Source organism: Ixodes scapularis, unplaced genomic scaffold, assembly GCF_016920785.2.
Source record: "Ixodes scapularis isolate PalLabHiFi unplaced genomic scaffold, ASM1692078v2 PGA_scaffold9__187_contigs__length_104089568, whole genome shotgun sequence".
Taxonomy (NCBI): domain Eukaryota; kingdom Metazoa; phylum Arthropoda; class Arachnida; order Ixodida; family Ixodidae; genus Ixodes; species Ixodes scapularis.
Window position 1 is genome coordinate 101,842,447 of NW_024609884.1, and position 18,349 is coordinate 101,860,795.

An 18,349-nucleotide genomic window follows, 5' to 3' on the forward strand; every position below is an offset into this window, starting at 1 on the left:
ACAAGCAAACCTCAACTTTTAGGGGTACCTTTAAGTGTTATGGACAACCCAAAGTCTATGTGGGACAGCGTCAGAATGAGTGTTAAATCGGCTGCGCGTATGTGGAACTAGAGGTACCGTTCGATCTTTGATCGAGCTGCCGTTTGGAACATCTTTTTCTTGTCGAAACTGACGTACCTCCTCCAGGTCCTACACTGTTCAAGGACGAGGGTGAATTTGTTCAATAGGATATTTGCCACATTTATTTGGAGGTCTTCCTATGAACCGATGAGAAGATCTAATTTATTTCGTTCTATCGAAGATGGTGGTCTTGGCCTAGGTCATATTTTTGTGAGGCAATTAATTGCCAGGTGGAAGGTCTTCCAGAAACCACAACACCCATTCCTTGAAATTTGTAAGAAATTATTTTTGACAAACTGCATTGAACCTAAGAACCGATTGCAGGTCTCGCACAATATCGGAAAGTTGCGGGTTTTTTTTATAAGGAAGTAGCGGACACCTTAGATTTCCTAAAGGATAGATTTGATCAGGCCTTTCTAGAGTCATGCTCCAAAATAAGTCTAGTAAAGCAGCTATTAAGCACGTTGTTTCTTGAACCGATATATCGATTAAGCCCGTTCGACCCTCCACAAAACTGTAATATGGACCTAATGAAAATAATTAAGAGAATGCCGATTCCGCCAAAACACAAAACATTCTTTCGCTTCCATTCGCGAACTGTGCTGGTGAAGGAGTGGCTTGAGTTCAGAGGCATTGAGGAAGCATGGTCCCTGGATTGCAGACTTTACAGGACTATCGAGACATTTACACATGCTTTTGTAATATGTGTAGACGCGTTTTTCTTTTGGGATGGTTTCAAAAGGACACTGAGGAAAGATTTCGAGGTGGAAGCGAAACTTCTTCGCTATTTACATTTTTCAGAGCAACTAGATAGTGTGCTAGACACGTTTGTTGTTGTAGGGCTTTACAGTCTATGGGAACCAGAAAGGTTGACACGGAAGGAGGGGTTGCAAAGCCTTCGTGGGTTAATTTCAAGAACATAGCTATACCAGTGGGTCAACGGATGGTTAAAGTTTGTGAAGATAGGAATGGAAAGAAGTTGTATGTAATCTTAGCCGTTCCCCGGACATCATATAAAGCAATCTCTCTAGCTTGCAGCGCAAGCTATGCAGAATGGATACCTATGCCAACAGCGTAATCTGGTTGGTGAAAAGTGTACGGATGACTCAAATGCTATGCGGTCTTCAGTGACAGTATGTAAATAGTTTGTATCATATTCCAAGTGAGTGAACCATTTGTACATAGTATAGTGTTCTGTAGATAACTGTAAATAAATGTCTGTTTACAAAAAAAGACTAGGTTTGAAGGTTGGTAAGGAGGCTGGGACGTAAACAGTAGATATAAGATGTTGATCATTGTTACCAGTGGCCATCACCGACTTGTTATGCCTGATTCACTTGGATAGATTCTGCTTGCGATTTTCAGTATCGACGTCGACATCTCAGCTACGGTTCACGCTTTTGCAGTCCGAGCGACGTCGTTACTGAAAATGGCGAGCGAAATCTCATCATGTGAATCAGGCTTTAGCGTACATTCTACGGCGTCCACGCGGAATGAATCGCAGCATGTCAGATGATTCATGCGAAGTTTTGCGGTGTAACGAGCCTCGGTAATCTCGCTGACGCCGCTCAAGTAGTCAGACATCGTTAGAAGGACGTAGAATCTACAATTCCAACACCGAAAAGAGCGCGGGGACTCACACCGACGCCTACAACATCTCATTTCAATGGTTTGTTTATGGGCGACGGCGAGCTTCTTGCCCACACCCCCATCGCGCATGTGCGGCGCCGGTGGCGTCCGCTAGGGGCGCTCCGGTTTGTTTGTAAACATGAGTTGGTGTATAGTCGAAGGGTCTCCCAACCCTCAAACACCTACACCACCCACCCCAAACCTCCCACCCCAAAACCCCCACCACCCCAAGTGCCCAATCCTATCATTATGAAGGAGATGGCAGATCTAGGAGCCCGTCTATCAAAGATGGAGCACCTTATAGGGAGATTTCTAGAAGGCCTAAACAAACAAAGACAAGAGGCGGTGATTACCACTGCTCCAACACAGGACCCAATCGATGAGATGAAGCAGATGATCGCTAAGCAGCAAGAGACTATCGCTAAGCAACAAGCCATGATAGAACGGATGGAGAGAGAGCTAGCCTTGCTAAGGCAGGAAACGCGTGAGCAGAGGAAGCTTAGAAGGACCGAGACTAGAACCAAACCTTACTCTACTCCAGGGCCCTCGACTCAGGGTAACACGATGGTCCCACAACTGGGTACCCCTAACGTCACTCAGGACGTACAACAAAACCAATACACACCACAATCGTCACCCCAGTATAACAATGGGGGGTCTGATAAAGGTAAATAAATTATCGTCTGGCAATGGACTTGCAGGAGCTTCAAGGGTAAACGGGGAGCTCTAGCACAGGAAGTTGCCAAGCTAGAAACCAAACCACACGTGATTACTCTTCAGGAGATAGGTAAGGAGGAGCCTAAATTAACAGGGTATCAGACCCATTGGCATCAGCAGGGAGAGAAAAGGACTGCCACTATGGTTGCTAACCTCATAACATGCAGAGAGCACAGTATCGAAAACACCAACGTAGAACATGGTATAATAGAAATCATCACAGATGCAAGAAAAGCCCCTAGTATCTAGTCCACCCAGCAACAAGAAGGAAGTATTTCACAGATACCTCGAAAAGGCGATTAAGCTCTCTGAACGTAGACTGCTGGTAATGGGCGATTTTAATGCGCCGCACCCCGAATGGGGATACCTTCATTCTACGGCCAAGGGCCGAAGGCTACATGAAGCTATTAATAGCTTAAAACTCACCAACATAACTGATCACAACTTCCCCACTCGGGTAGGCAACAGCGTGCAAAAGGACACGACACCCAATCTAGCTTTGACTCTTGGCGTAGAAGGCAGGTGGACTAACACTCAGATATGCTTGGGCAGTGACCACAACATAGTCGAGGTGCGGCTAAAAGTAGCTCTGCCGTGACGGTGCCTGGGAAACAGAAGATCACCGATTGGGAACTATTCCGAGAGAATCGAAGATGAAACGACAACGTGAGGGACATGAGTCTACAAGAGTAGACGAGCCCACTTCAGTGGGAAGAGAGAAGACACACAAAAGAGATTAAGATCACGGAGGAAATTCTTGAGATCGATTCAAGATTAGTGAACCTGTGGGAAGCCAGAAGAAGTCTGGTGAAAAGATGGAAGAGACAGAAACTAAACAAGAAACTAAAGGAGAAAATTGGCGAAGTGACTGCGAAGGCCTTGGAGCACGCCAACTCGATATCCTGGTCAAACTGGAACCAGAAGTGCGAGGCCCTGAAAGGCTTACTAGGCACCGCTAAGGCATGCCGTCTGCTCAGGAACTTACTAGACCCCACAAGCAATAAGCAACAAACAAGACACTCCATCAACAAGATCATTCATGATTTCAAAGGATCCAACGAGGAACTGATCGGGAGACTAAAGACTAGATACATCGGGGCCAAGCCAATGTAGAGTACTTAGGGCACTCAGGGGAGGCGAACGAAGAGCTGGACAAGGACCTCACTATGGAAGAAGTAAAGAGAGCAGCGCAAGACTTGAAACGCAACTCGACCCCAGGCAAAGACGGAGTTCAAAACCGTCTGCTCAGAAACCTGGAAGATGAGTCATACGAAACCCTCACACGCTTCTTGAACGAAATCTGGTCGAGTGGGAGGATACCCCAAGACTGGAAACATGCAGAAATTACCCTGATTCCGAAGCCAGGGAAAAAGCTTGATTTAGACAACCTTCGGCCCATATCGCTTACCTCTTGTCTAGGCAAACTAATGGAGCACGTGATACTAAACAGGCTTCAGCCGTACTTAGAGGAAACTAATTTCTACTCGAACACCATGTTTGGCTTCAGAAATCACCTGTCTTCTCAAGATGTATTTCTGCAGCTGAAGGAAGATGTGCTACAACCAGCCAAGAGGGGAAAAGATCAAACCATCCTAGCCCTTGACATCAAAGGGGCCTTGGATCATGTTGGGCATGACCTCATCCTCCGAAACCTAGCTCGACCCACATGTGGATCCAGAACTTACAACTACGTCAGAGACTTTCTGCGAGAAAGAACAGGCACAATCAGCCCGGATGGAGTTAAGTCAGAGATCTTCGGTCTACCCAACCGGGGAGCTCCACAGGGGGCCGTTCTCTCCCCCACGCTATTGAACATAGCGCCGTCTCGACTCCCTCAGGAGCTGTAAAAAGTACCACACATCAAGCATAGCTTGTATGCTGATGATCTTACTATCTGGAGATCTCAGGGTCCAAAAGCAACAAGCAGGACTTTTTACAAGAAGCGCTTGAAATCACCCAAAGATATCTAGCAGCAGGGGGACTCTACTACTCGCCAGAGAAATCGGAACTCATCTCGGTACGCAGCGGGAAAAGGCGGCGCTGCTCACCCATAGCTCTAGAATTTGCGGACGGCACTCCAGTACCAACAGCGGAAAGAGTGAGAATCCTAGGAATGCAAATCCAGAAGGACGGAAACTCCGACTGCACCATACGGCAATTAGGAGAATCGATTAATCAAATAACACGTATGATAAACAGAGTCTCGAACAGAAAACGCGGACTCAAAGAAGAGGACCTCACCCGCATCGTACAAGTCTTGCTGCTTAGTAGAATCATGTATGCGACTCCCTACCTAAACTTAACTCTAGCGAACCGGAAAAATATTGACACCATGATCAGGAAAGCTTACAAAGCAGCGCTGGGTCTACCGATATACAGACCCACCGATACACTGCTAGAACTAGGAATCCATAACACATACACCGAACTGGAAAGCGCACACATTGCCACTCAAAATGAAAGGCTAGCGGACACAGAGACAGGAAGGGCAGTACTAACGTCTCTAAAGTTCCCTATACCAAACAGTATGGAGAGCACGACAAGCTAGCCTTCGCTCCAATACCACGGAACATGCATCCTGAACTGCATGCGGGGAGAAGAGCCGCTAGGGTTAGAAGCCTAAGGAAGAAACTAAATAACGAGAGAGCTGTACTCTATACGGACGCAGCGACATATCCAGAACGAAGAGCTGCAGTTGTTGCAGTGGTCAACCATAGCTTAGAGGTTGTCACGACAGCCTCAGTTAGGGTGGACAGCTCGGCAGCAGCAGAGGAGATAGCAATAGCAACAGCAGTAGCATCGGCGAAAGGAGAGGTGACAATAATAACGGACTCGCAGGACGCCCTACGAGGACTTAGAACAGGCTATGTGTCAAAGACAACTAAGAGCATACTTGAAATCCACTTGACAACTAAGGATATCCGCATAACGCATTGTGTGAACACCCGGCCACTGTAGTCTACACTCTAAGAAAAAAATGGAGTAGTACTTTCTCCTTAAAAGGCCAAACAGAATTGCCCCATATATTGCTCTGCTCAGGGAGGAAATCCGCGCCTTTCGGCAAAGGAGAGAATTTCCACCCCCAACCCAACATGGCGGTCGGCGGGTACGAGACGAGGCGACGGGCAGTGGTGCACGGCTCATGCGGCTTCGCGAAAGCAAGGCACAAGGCGCGTATTGCTATTTGACGACCCCAAACATCCGTCTCCAAGCGCCGGCACCGCAACCAGCGCGATGCTGACTTTATTGAGCATACCAACTGGATGCCGTAAGTGGCCGGTTACGACGACGAGACTCTGAGACATGCGGTGGACAAACCAAATACGATATAGCTTCGCCAATACTGGAAACTCATCCGGAAACCTATGGGAGCGGCGGCGAACGTGACAGTGGCGCCTCTAGCGGACTCAGAGTCTACGGAAGCAGACGTCGGAGTGAAAAAGTATAGGCTCCGCGACGTCCTCGAGCTTTGCGAGCCACGTTTCTTCATCCCAACAGCTGAAACAATTCATTACGCTCAACCCGTTTGCAAAGAGGAATCCACTGATTGTAACTGCAACAACAAACAAATAACAACGCGCGCATAAACGAAGATAGAGCAGTTTATTTAGAGGTCTCAAACGGCACTCAGGGGGATCACACGCGTTTGAAGCGCATCTGGGAAGCGGAAGAAAGGCGTTTAGCCGCTCGAACTACGTCGTAAGAAGTTACTGTTTATCCGTTACAAACTGCGCTGTCACAATTTCTTATCTGAATAGGTGATTATTAAAACGTGCGCAAACAATATGTTAAAATTACCAGAGCAAGCGCACCAGCCTCTGGAGCATTACAAAAACAAAAAGTAACGAGAAAAATGACCGTGCAAACACTTACCGAACTTTGCAGAAAAGATAGGGTCCCCACCCCTGACGAAAATAAAAAGAAATGGAGAACAGTCGCGAACAACGGCCGGCGATTGCAACGAAGAAGTTAGCAGACGATACAAAAATACAAATCACCCAGCGAAGACCTCCTTCAACGACGACGATCGCACGGGGCGTCGGTTGAAAATTAGCAGGTGGTGCTCGCCCTCGGTGTTCAGTCCTCCACAACAAACAAAGCGGAAGCAACACGACGAAACTATTAAAAAAAAAAAAGAGCTTCACTTTTTTTTTTTCAGCTGCACGTTACACGTTTGTTTATTTGCTTTCGCGGTGTTGGTAGGAACTAAGAACAAAAGAGCTGCAATCTTCTACGTGCTAGCAGTGTGTGACCTTTTTTGCTTTCGCTTTTCTTTTACCACTGACTTTGGCAGGTTGTTCGTTTGCTCGCTTGGCGCAGCAGTTCAGAAGTACATTTTAGTACTTGTTGGCGTACATCTCAGACAGTCCTTGCACACCGTGCCTTTGTTTTGAGCGTCGATCTGCGGCCTCAAGTGCGTTTTCAGCTGAACTTTTGTTCGGTGAAATATTCGTCTGTTGAGGCGTCAGTGGCGATTTTGAAGGCAGACTTTGATAGCTGTTCCAGTTTAATTTGAAGAAACTTAATTACTCACGTTTGTTCGGTCTTCGGGAAGCGGAAGATGGATTTCCCACCACATCAGAAAAACTTGTTTTCGCAGTGGAAATGGTGGGCACATGGCATGCCTGCCATCTCCAAGTATGCGCTGGTGTATGCCCGAAGGCTGCCGGTTGATCAACCAACGATGACTCATAGCAGACGTGACCGCGTACTCAAATAAAATCCAAATAGAAATGTATAGCGAGCTCACACCTCCTCATATATTTATTGAGTATCAAAAGGTACATATGAAGATTTCGGATCAGAAACTCAATCGAAGGCGAACATTGGAGCTTATCATAGGCGACAGTGGAAAAACAACAACAACAACAACAAAGTTGCAGACGGCTTTCCAAATGTCCGGGCATAGCGTAGCAGACGAACCGGTGGTAGTAAGCGACGAAGCGAAGGAAAGAATTAAAAACTAAGCCAAACAAGGCAAAGCAAAGTACGCGATGGTTCGAACGTCAAGTAAGCACAAGGAGGAAAAAAAAAAAGCAAACGAAAAACATAAACGCAGGAGGAAGAAAGACAACGGCGGCGTAGCGTCGCCTCAAACATAAAAAGAAAGTAGACTTTGAAAAATGGAAGGAGGCGCACGACGTCCATCGGGTGTTTTTTTTTTTTGTAACTCCGTTTTTATTAGTTTCAGTAATAGCGTCAGATTTGCATGTGCACAATCGTCTTTTTGCAGAGCATACTGACATCGCAGTAAGGTACGTGGTTCGAAATTGCCTTTTGCTTCTTCATCCGGAGACGATCGGGATTAGCCAGCTCGCCTATTCGACGAATCGGTGTTAAGCAATGCATTCATGAGAAATTGAAATTGCAACAACAAAAAGAACTGATCGATATGCACTGTAAAGTTGTAGCAATATTCTAAAACATTTTTTTTACATTGCCCTTTTTAAAGAAACAGAGCGAAGGTACATTCATGTCTTGCCTGGCAGAAATAAGTTCTGAGTCTTCTGACGGAATGTTTTCTTCGGGGGTGCCCGAAAATCGCACCTTACAAGCTGTAACATCTTCCCCTCGCGAAGAAAATGTCCTTGACTTAGTAGGTGGAACCTATTTTTAACATTCAAAGCAGCGAATACCCGTGACAGTTTTTTTTCATTGCTCACCTCGCACGGAGATAGGCAAAACCAATGCGTTGTGGAGAATTCGACTGCCGGCGGAGACTCCGAGCTCGCCAGGGGCGCTGCAATCACTTTTCGCCCGAGATCCGCGGGAGTTGCCAGTATTGGCTTACATGGTATTTGGACAAACCGATGCAACCACACCTTTGTCACGCATTTCCTCACCTTTGTCATTGAGATATCCACTCGTTCGTGTGCATTCAGCAGCTTTTAAGGCACGGAGGACGCTTATCAGTCAATAGGACGCGATAACAAGCGATTGAGACGACGACACTTTCTACGATTGTTTCCATTTTGAATGAATGGATAAATACGGAGCACTGAACGCTGTGCAACGGGCGGGGACCGGCGCCATCTAGTTTAGGTGGTATCAAATAGTACAAACCCTTTGTGTTTTCTAGCGCGACCACCAGATGACGCTTTCACGAGCATCATCATCATCATCATCATCATCATCATCGATTTGAGGAAAAGGAAAGATTGGGCCTTACAGGGCAGCAGTCTTGCGCCGCGCTGCACACACACGCCACCATCCCACACATACAGATACAATCACACATAGTCATGTACATACCAGGGTTGGGCAGAAATACTCAAAATGTATTTGGAAATACAAATACTGGGATACATTAAAATAGTAGCTAAAATACTGGTACTAAGATACATCTGTGAAAATGTATCGCGATACGTATCGGAAATACATTTTAAAAAGAGGCAAAAAGTATTTGGAAATACAAATACAGAAATACATTTAGGCCGGGCAGAAATACAAATACAGAAATACTGATAGTGCAATACATTTTCCAAATTTTTTGAGACGCCAACTGAGATGAAGCTTGAAGTTTGAAGTGGATGTTTTCGATCCCGAATTTACTTTCCTATAGACTTGGCACTTTGCCTTGAAGGTAGTGGTTTCGGACGAAAAGGAGTCTTGAATGGGCCCCATAAAGCGTTCCATCAAGGGCTGACCGCGGTCCCTTCCATGACATCCTGTCTGTCTGACGAGGGAATACTGTCAACCTTGATCACTTGATGTCACGGTGGAACGAACTAGTATTCTTTATCTGTAGGTGTGGCCTTGAACATGAAACTTTACCACGCTGCTGTATGAAAGGACAATACGTACTTTCGTTTTAAGTTACCTAGTTGAAGATCGTGCATGCAATGTCATTTGGAATTTTTGAGAATAGTGGACCACCTGAAGCATCTTGGAATACATGTCTTATCTTCTGTAACGGTTGAAAAAACGATACGGTAGCATCCCCGTTCTGAAGGTCCTTACTAGCGACCCTCCGCCGCCGACGCACGGATTGCAGTCCTCGAGTTTTTCCTAGCGTTATCCAAACAGAGACCTCGTGGATTGCGAGCTGATATTGCCGGCACAGGTGCGAGCTGTCCGAGAATCAGCGGTCTTGAGACGAGTCGCGGGAGTACATAGTCTGGGACGGCACAGCGAGACGCACTTCTGGCCTCCTTCTGGGTTTCAGATCACCAGAGCAGCGGGCCACGTTCACATCGGCTGATGACGTACCCTTGAGCCGTGCAATGTTACGGGCGCAGCCGCAGATGCATTCGAATATTGTTGAACTTCACAGCGTGAGTCTTCCTACTATTTCAAGTCAATCACCGCCAGGCTCGTGCTGCAACGGAATGTGACTCAGCTTTGCCGGCTGGGTGTACTCTGTACGCTAAGGCGAGAGAGACGGTTAGCAGCGGGCATTCGATGCCAGCAAACAATGACTCGAAAAATCCCTATAAGGACCTGCGGCAGAAGATGCTCTGACTCCACTCCTGGCACGCCACCTGGTTTGAGTCCCCGACTACGCAACACTTCTCAGAAGAGAGAAGAGGACACATAGAAAAATAGTTTGCAGTATCAAAAGGTACCTTGGTCAGCATAGTAACAATGCCCCAGCATCTCCTTGACTCTGGTGCCCCTCAGAAGTAAAAAAAAAGAAAAAAAGAAAAATCCGTTTGCACTTGTTTCTTTTTTTTTTTTTTCGGGGGGGGGGGGGGGGGGGGGGAGTATTTCTAAAAACATGTAGCGAAATACTTTTCATCTTGATTGTATCGCGATACAAAGAAACATTCCAAATGTGTTTCGGTACAGGAATACAGATACTGGTGAAAAAATGTATCGCGATACAGAAATACAGGTACGAAATGTATTTCTGAAATACTATCGCGATACATTTGTATCGCGATACTGCCCAACCCTGGTACATACACTCACATACAAACACAGGCAGGTATTACAACAACAAACACTACTCGCACGACCCTCACACTGACAACCCCTTCCGACCATTCGGTGTATCTATTGTCAACATATTTGTAACCGCCATAACCTGTCATCAATAAATAATGTTACAAGCATGTTGCTTCGGACACACCAACATTATATTCAAGTAAAATATTTTGAGCGCTTTAAGGCATCTATCCCTTACTAAAAAGTGAAGCTAAATGTAGTAATTATTTCCTGTATTCGAAAAAAACTACCTCTGCAAACGGTACCATCCCTCAGATTCGGCTTCCCCGCACAGTAGCTCACAGGTGCGCGTCAGCCGTAAACAAAAGCCCCTCTCAACACCGCCATTTCCGGATGCTGCCGTGGCGAGAAGGCGACAAAGTGTTAGTAAGTGAAGCCGGCTTTTTGCTTTGCCTCAGTCAAAATCAATTCTAGGGACCCGGGTCGACGGCACTTGGTGACCGGGGTTCTCAACGGGCAGCGGAAAGCTCCCAAGAGTAGAGGATCATTCTTCCTAGTCTACCTTCAGGTATGCTTGTCACTAATTCTTTATTTCTTCATGCTGATATGATCGGACGACCGTACAAAGCAACAGACTTCAAGGATGTGCTTTTTTCGATCATTGATCGGAAAGACCTAATAGGCGTGGGCCCATACCAAATGAGCCATGTTTCGATGGCAGTCTTTGCAAATGGAGCAGCCAAACTCAAGATCAAGGCATGTGAGGAGCTTCTCGTGAAACAGAAAAGATGCCTTATAATCGACCCCTGAAAGGAAGAGATAAAGCTGAAGCTTCTATGGCTTCCAATTCCTCTGCCAGACAGCGAAATCAAAAAAGTCCTTGAGCCGTTTGGCACGGTCAAGGACATCAAAAGAGAGAGGTGGTGGTTTTCAGAGCTTGAAGGAACCGAAACGCTGACACGTGTGGTGACACTGGTCCTAAAAGAACACCTCACGGTGGACAAGGTACCGCATACTCTGACCATCTTTGGGGTGAACACGCTGGTGGTCATCCCTGGAAGACCTCCAGGGATGACCAGAGGAGATGTGCAACAACGATGATTGCTCCACTCAAGACCCTCCTGACACGCACCGGGAGGTTATTATGTCCGATGCTGAGGTTTCAGAGCATCTATCTGGAGAACAGACTCCTAACGTCGATAAGGAAGCATGCCCGGTGCAGGGGTTACAAGCAAGCCTCGACGACGACGTCCCACCTAAAAAGAGCAAGGACGCCAGAAAACAACCGATACAGCCACCAAAAACACCAGAGACTGAGACGAAAGTGGACCGGGTATGCAAAAAAACCCAAACTGACGGCAACTGAACGACATGCTCTTGCCGAGTCTGGAACACCCGTTGTTGATTTGTCAGTAACACAAGAGCCACAGACAAGGTTGGACCTACAAGAACAAAGAGGAAAGCATAAATTTAAAGACTGAGCGAAAACAAGTCTAGCCCGGCCGGAAACTAACCCTAAACACGACTAGAGTAATTGGTGGCGCCGCTCAGGCAACCCCATTTAGTATTTCTACCCTCAATGTCCGGGGAATCAACTCAACCAAAAAACAGTACGAACTTTTTCGCTTTCTAGAGACCTATGACTGTGACATAGTAACCCTGCAAGAAACTAAAGTTTCAGAGAAAAATTCCTTGTTTTCGGCTGATAGGGTATGGATGAATTGCTATGATATATTCCACTGTCCAGCAATTGATTATTCGGCCGGGTGTGCTATTTTGTTTAAAAAAGTCCTCCAGTACAAAACGTGCAGCGTACTTGAAAGCGCAGATGCCGGTAGACATTTGGTCGCTAACGTGCTTATTTACAACCTTCCTTGGCGCATCATTGTAGTGTATGCCTACAATGATGTGAAGCAGAGAAATATTATTTAGTCAAGTGCGAATACATGCTGACACTAGGTTTAACGTAATTCTTCTAGGTGATTTTAACTGTGTCTTGAATGTTAGAGACAGAACACCTACTAGGAAAGTTAAAGACCACTGTACAGATATCCTAAAAGCTACTATTTGCGAATGTGACATGTTTGATTCATCGACAATAAATAGCTCTCTTAAATACACGCACTTCCAAGGGTCATCCCACGCACGCTTAGATCGAATCTATGTTTCAGGATCAGTAAGCAATTCGCTAAGCAACTACAAAGTGATTCCAGTTTTCTTCTCAGATCACTGCATGGTTATGGTAAACGTAGGCTCCAAAAAGAAACAAGTAAAGCATAAGTCACAGTCATGGTCACTCTGGAAGATGAATGAAAGGTTGCTTGATAATGGGGACTTCAAAGAAAGGGTAAAGAAAATGATAGATGAACTCGCACTGACGAAAGATGAGTGGTGCCAGAAAGGGGAGTCATTTAAACTTGAAATAAGGAAAACGACCCTCGAAATTTCTTCAGTCACAGGATTTTACGAGAAAGCTGAAGAAAGACGCCTGAATAACGACATGCTATACCTACTGCAACTTGAGTGTCTCCATCCTGGGCAATACAAAAAAGAGATTAAAAACATTAAAAAAAGAACTTCAAGATCATGAGACGAGACGTTATGAAGGTGCTGCTTCAAGAACACCAACTCTGTAAGTAATTGAAGCAGAACAACCAACGAAAAAATATTTACACGCGGAAAGGGAGTGCGCCAAAAAGAAATTAGTCTCCCTCCTACTCAAAAATGTGACTCTCCTGACTGATAAAAGGGATATCGAAGACGCTTTTGTATCTCACTACGAATACCTGTTTTCACTAAAGTCCAGTCCTACACACCCAAGGCAAGATGAAATAATATCTGCAGTACCCACCCTGCATAGTGATGTGACCATGAGCCTAAATGGTGCCCTGACGGTTGAAGAAATAGAAACTAACATCGTTGAGATGAAAAGTCGAAAGTCTCCCGGTCCAGATGGTCTGCCGGCAAGTTTCTTTAAGAAATGGAAAAAAACAACTTGCACTAGTACTTCTTCGTGTATTCAACGAATCATATGAAAAAGGTGTCTTACCGCCATCGTTCCGGAAAGCACACACAACACTTATTCCGAAGTCGAAAGATCCAGGCAAGCTACAGCAGATTGGTGGCTACAGACCAATTAGCCTACTAAATTGTGACTATAAAATATTCGCCCGCCTTCTCGCTCCTCGATTGCAAAGTGTGATATCCTCGGTTGTAGGAGACCACCAAACTTGCTACATGAAAGGAAGAAATATCCAGACAAACCTTCATATTGTACGGTCTATATTCGAAATATGCGAAAGAACTTGTGAAACAGCTGCAATATTACAAATTGATCTTTGAAAAGCTTTTGACAGGGTGGAACATGCTTTCCTTTTTGCTCTTCTGAAACATATAACACTAGGCGAACCAATTGAGAAAGGCGTGGGACTTTGTTACAATGATATTGCGACTAATTTGGTTATGAACGGATCTCTCTCAAAGACCATTCAGGTTCAACGCTCAGTGCGTCAGGATTGCCCCCCCCCTCCCCCCCCCCCCCCCTCAGCATTACTCTTCGACTTGTATTTGGAGCCACTCTGCAGAAACATCATAAACAACAACACGGTTCAAGGTTTTCGTCTCCACGGTTGCGAGGTGAAAATTCTCGCATATGCAGACGATCTGGTGCTGGTGTGTTCCGATAAACCTAGCATAGTAAACTGAATGTCATGTGTTTCAGACTTCTGTGCCACGTCTGGTACTGCCATTAACAATGACAAAAGTTGTGGCTCCTGGTGTGGGGAGTGGGTGACAATGCCATCTAAATTTATAGACATTACATGGTCAACAAGCAAACCGCAACTTTTAGGGGTACCTTTAAGTGCTATGGACAACCCAAAGTCTATGTGGGACAGCGTCAGAATGAGTGTTAAACCGGCTGCGCGTATGTGGAACATCAGGTACCTTTCGATCTTTGGTCGAGCTGCCGTTTGCAACATCTTTTTCTTGTTGAAACTGACGTACCTCCTCCAGGTCCTACACTGTTCAAGGACGAGGGTCAATATGTTCAATAGGATATTTGCCACATTTATTTGGAGGTCTTCCTATGAACCGATGAGAAGATCTAATTTATTTCGTTCTATCGAAGATGGTGGTCTTTGCCTAGGTCATATTTTTGTGAGGCAATTAATTGCTAGGTGGAAGTTCTTCCAGAAACCACAACACCCATTCCTTGAAATTTGTAAGAAATTATTTGTGAGAAACTGCATTGAACCTAAGAACCGATTGCAGGTCTCGCACGACATCGGAAAGTTTCGGTTTTTTTTTATAAGGAAGTAGCAGACACCTTAGATTTCCTAAAAGATAGATTTGATGAAGCCTTTCTAGAGTCATGCTCCAAAATAAGTCCAGTTGTTTCTTGAACCGATATATCGATTAAACCCGTTCGACCCTCCACAAAACTGTAATATGGACCCAATGAAAAGAATTAAGAGAATGCCGATTCCGCGAAAATGCAAAACATTCTTTCGCTTCCATTCGCGAACTGTGCCGGTGAAGGAGTGGCTTGAGTCCAGAGGCATTGAGGAAGCATGGTCCCTGGATTGCAGACTTTACAAGACTACCGAGACATTTACACATGCTTTTGTAATTTGTGTAGTCGCGTTTTTCTTTTGGGATGTTTTCAAAAGGACATTCAGGAAAGATTTCGAGGTGGAAGAGAAAATTCTTAGCTATGTACATTTTTCAGAGCAACTAGATAGTGTGCTAGACACGCTTGTTGTTCTAGGGCTTTGCAGTCTATGGAAAACCAGAAAGGTTGACACGGAAGGAGGGGTTGCAAAGCCTTCGTGGGTTAATTTCAAGAACATAGCTATACCAGTGGGTCAACGGATGGTTAAAGTTTGTGAAGATAGGAATGGAAAGAAGTTGTAAGTAATCTTAGCCGTTCCCCGGACATCATATAAAGCAAGCTCTCTAGCTTGCAGGGCAAGCTATGCAGAATGGATACCTATGCCGACAGCGTAATCTGGTTGGTGAAAAGTGTACGGATGACTCAAATGCTATGCGGTCTTCAGTGACAGTATGTAAATAGTTTGTATCATATTCCAAGTGAGTGAACCATTTGTACATAGTATAGTGTTCTGTAGATAACTGTAAATAAGTGTCTGATTACGAAAAAAAAAAATGCTGTCGTGGCGCAGTGGTAAGATATCTGGCTCGTACGCGGCGGTCGCGTGTTCGATTCCCCATCGGGGCTTCGAATTTCTTTTTTTTCTCGAACATATTTGTTTTTAGAGGCATTTGGCGGTATTTACGATATTTCTTTTTTAGAATTCACAACTGAAAAAAAAAATAATAAAAATGTCCGAATGGATTTGTTACGAGAAACGGTTTTCTTTAAGCCGAGATAACTGTCTGTGGCGATGTAGACGAAATGAAGAGTACGCACGCACGTAGCTTTGATCGGCTGTTTTCGTGTGGGAGGTCGAATACGATGCCCGTGCCTTGTAAGGTCGCTGGGCGTTGCGGTGAAAATGTTGTTTTGGGCATGTTGCAAGTTGCTCACGGGGAGCTTGCAGATGCTTCAGCGTACGTGTTTCGTGACCCTTCACCACCCAGCCGCGCACGCTTCCCGTGTTCCTGTTTCTTGTGCAAATAAAGATTGATTGATTGAGGAATTGATTGACGGGCCCCGCGTCCCTTCGCGTGATGCACGGCAGTTTTACAAAGTAGTCAAAAATCACCCGCGGCTCAAGTCGTAATTTTTATGTGGCCCAATGATGACAAAAAGCAAATAATCGAAATATATTGTTACACAATTGAAATATATATATATATATATATCTGTGTGTCGAACCGAAAAAAATACGGGTTCTGTTACGGTTCAGGTTCAGGTAAATTTATTTTGTTCCGGTTCAGTTCCGGTTCGATTAATTCGATCCGCGAACCGGTTCGCGAACCGGTTCGGGGCGCTGAACCGGTTCGCGAACCGGTTCGAAAATTATAAATGACAAATTGCAACATCAAAATAAATTACAAATAAAACATCTGAAATCAGCACATACGAAACGGGATACATCGTAGTGTAAGGCTCAGTGATTTCTACCAGGAATGGTTTCTTTATGTGCACTCAAAGGTTACCTCACCGACGTTTACGCATTCGGACTTCATCTAATTGGGTCCGACGCAGTAGCTGTAAAATCCGCGACCTCCTTTCAAACCCAATTACAAGTAGAACTCGCTAACTATCCCGCCACCTCGGCGTGTAAGCAATTGAAGGAACAGTGGGGAGAAAATACAGCTTTCTTTATTTGAACTAGCCTTCGGTAACTCAAATTAGATCCTTAAAGAAGTTTTCATTAAACAAGATACGGAATATGAAAAACACTTAACCGAACTCAACGCCAGAAGGACGTAATAGGATAAATATTAAAATAGAAGAGTTCGCTGTCTCACAAATATGTTAGCTTGTAAGTGCCTATACGAAACCGGATGCATTATTATCAAACTCCACAGCCTTTTCTTTTCTCATTCCGATGGAAGCAAGCTTCAAGAACTCGCGCGTTCTAGAAACGTGTTATGAAATGAGCACACAGCAGCATTTAGGATTTACGAGATTGTAGGAAAATAAAATCCCGTGACGCGATTTTTTTTTTTTTTGCACAGCCTTTCAATTCTTTTTTTTCCGAGCAAGCCGCGACCAGCGCAATACTGGTTCCTATGTCAAGATTCATGGATGCAGCGTTTATATTCCTAAGACTGAGTGGAGAAGAAAAATATGTAAGCGAGGTGTGTGTCAGTTGACGGCACTTAAAAAAACAAATGGCATTGATAGCACATTCATTGTCAACAGCGCGTGGCCGAACCGTTTTGACATGAGCCGGTAACCGTTATTTTTTTTTTCCGGTTCAGTTCCGGTTCGGGTTCATCGCGATAACAATATAACGGTTCGGGTTCGGGTTCAGTTCCGGAAGAAATACCGGTTCGGTTCCGGTTCGACACCCTGATATATATATATATATATAAAACTGAGAAGAAAAAACCCTTAGTGGAAACAGCAACAACGGACGATTTAATCTTCGACGTTTCGGCCGGAGTCCGGCCTTCGTCAGGAAGCTTCCTGACGAAGGCCGGACTCCGGCCGAAACGTCGAAGATTAAATCGTCCGTTGTTGCTGTTTCCACTAAGGGTTTTTTTCTTCTTAGTTTTATACCCACGCCTTCGGCCTCCCGCCACCATGCCCGTTATATATATATATATATATATAGCGACTGGTTTTGTTTCCGGACAAGAGATTTTTATTTTTAAAGTGAGCTGTGTGGGTATAGAATAAGATGTTTCAGAAAAAAAAAACAATTTAATTCTTAAAACAAATCCGTGCATCAACGGTCATTTACATGTGTGAAGCACCACTACCATGCAGAAATATCAGCCATCACTGACAGGAAAAGTCTGGTGTCAAGTGGGCAAGCCAACAAAAACATTTATTATACCATCGGCATTTACGTCCCGTACACATGCGCTCAACTTGTGCGCCATACAATAAAAGCTAGACTTAAACGATGCATAACTCTATCGATGCTCTATATATTTAGAATGCTAAAAGCTGTTGACACGCGACATTAGCAGATCTCATAATTAGACAGATTTTTCTGAACAACTTGTGCTTACACCCGACTTCAGCAGATGTTTACATAGAACAGTAGTTCGAGCACTGATTAGCAGACATTTCCGCAGAACTTGTGCAAATTTCTTTCTCTTCAAATGGCTTTAACATTTGTCTGTCCGTTCTGTTCGTTCAACATACTTAAATTAATAAAGCAGAGTGAATCATGTGTATATTGAAAGTGATTCACTTTAGAGACATGAGGTAGGGCTCGTACTTTGCTGGAAAGCTGTCATTGGCCGCAGAGCTGCATCAGACTCATTTTAGGGCAGCCTTGGTTCCGGCCGTCGAAGTTTTCGCTCAACAAATTAGTCTAGTGCTTCTCACATTTTGTGATATCCTGCTACA